The 1969-nt window shown below is 55.8% G+C and overlaps 1 protein-coding gene across 1 annotated transcript in view; it reads left to right on the top strand.

Annotated features, from left to right (window-relative positions):
* The window catches only part of LOC113205749 (rap1 GTPase-activating protein 1), a 42334-nt gene that overhangs the window by 17035 nt on the left and 23330 nt on the right, over positions 1-1969 (top strand). The gene's annotated exons all lie outside the window — the stretch shown is intronic.

Below are 1969 nucleotides of genomic sequence, written 5' to 3' on the forward strand. Positions count from 1 at the left end.
GTTTGGTGGATGTCGGCGGCGGCGACCTGGTGGGCTGCTCGAGTTGCTCCGCGGCGACCTGCCCGCTCTAACGGTCGCGGGTCGAAGGGGGGCGCGAGGACGCGGCGGCGGCGGCGGGGAAAGACGGATGGGGAGACGAGCAGCTAAAGCAATACAAGCAGGCAAGGAGCAGGGCGGCCGACCGACCGGTGGGACAAACTCGCTCCTCTAGGGGGAGCGCAGGAGCGGGGAGTGGCGCGGCGTGGCGGCGTTGTAAGACGCCAGCCGAGCAAGACGGCCGCGCTCTTTTATCATCCGAAGCAGGCTTGCCCCTCTCTCTCTCTCCTCCCCTTTTCTTCTCCTCGTCCAGGTGCGAATCAAACGGCGATGGCGACCCCCAGCCGGCTGGACGGACGACTTTGCTCGACTTTGGCTGGCCCATCCGCGTTATCTCTCGCTCTCTTTCATTCTTGTCCGATTTTTGACGCGAGGGGCCAGCGACCCCTTGCTCTGGCTCCTCCCCCAAACGGTTGTCTGTTGGACTGGTCAGCTGTGTGGACGCTTTTGACTGACGGCTGTTTTGCTTTGTCTGTTGCAGGTGAGACGCTGACACGGTCTGCCACCGCTGATGCTGTAGCGGCCGGCTTTGCTGGCAAAGTAGCCGCTGGTTTGTATCGGCACGCCCGTCCGCGCGAGTGTGTGTGTGTGTGTGTGTTTGTGTGTGTGGGGGGGGGGGTGTGCGCGCGCGCGTGTGTGTGTGCGCATGTGTGTGTGTGTGTGCGTGTCGATAGCAACGTCGAGCCTGATTTACGCCGGCTACCCGGATCGGCTCGGCCGCCAGATGATACCGTCCCCGCTAAGCTATCAAAAATAATTTTGACTCACATGGCTTTTGGTAGTTGTTTTGCGATGGTATAATTTGATAAGGCACTGCCTAAAACATATTTCGATCTGATCTGTTTTGCTTTCCAAAGGTGGAATACGGTAAAATACCTGGCTCTTTCGTTCGACCTCTCGTCTCTTCTTCTCCCCCCTTTACCGGGGGCCCGGGTGTGCCGTGTGTTTGTTGGGGAGGGAGGGGAGGGGTTAGGCTCGACAGCTGGCGACCACACGATATGGGGTTTGGTTCCGTTTTTACGTCGACCCCGCGCCGCATGTTGCCATGAGCTTTTACTTCCCTTTGGGCGTCCTTTTAAAAAATAAAAGGGCCGAGAGCGGCAGCAGCTGATATCCTCGGCGTAGGGGAGGGAAGGGGTCGAAGGGCTATCGGTTCGGAAAAATGTTTCTGACGGTGCACTCTGTGTAGTCTTCACTCAGTTCGGAGGTGAAGGTGCACTGCTTCTGGCGGAGCAGCGCTTCCTGTGCCCCGGCCGCGGCCTGAGATTAGTGGCCCTCGTGTGAGAGGTGCGCAGAGCAACCGAGCGGCAGCCAATCAGAGAGCTTTGGTATCGCCTGGGGCCGCCACGGCCCGGGATCGCCCGTGCGAGGCTAGCGGTATGAAAAACTAGTTCCCTCCACACACAGACGCACACACGTCAACGTCAACAACGACAAAGACGTCGAAGCGTCGCCGCAGCACAACGGCTGCTATTTGCAAATGAAGATTATGCTGGAATAAACCATTTAAAATGGGTAACCAGCGTTGGCAGGTAAGAGCGAGTGTTCTAAAGAAGGAACTCTGCCTATTTAGTGAGGGTTTTTGTGATCTCATGGGATGGAGATACGATAATACTCAGGTTGTTGACATGTCCAGGCTAGGTTATGTTTTCTTGATCTACCTTTTCAGTATTGGCGTACCTCAATTTATTACACTGAAATAAGTACTAATAAGCATTAAATCATCCTTTCTCTTACAGGGGGCTCGTCACACTCGCACCAACATCAAAATGGGGGAAACCAGGCCGAAGCCTAAAACAGAAATTGGCATCTGCATCATCAAGAGGAAAACCCCAACATGCTGTGATGATGAGAACTGCACATTTCTCGAAGA

Source organism: Frankliniella occidentalis, unplaced genomic scaffold (assembly GCF_000697945.3).
Source record: "Frankliniella occidentalis isolate FOCC.00 unplaced genomic scaffold, Focc_3.1 Scaffold26, whole genome shotgun sequence".
NCBI classification, from domain to species: domain Eukaryota; kingdom Metazoa; phylum Arthropoda; class Insecta; order Thysanoptera; family Thripidae; genus Frankliniella; species Frankliniella occidentalis.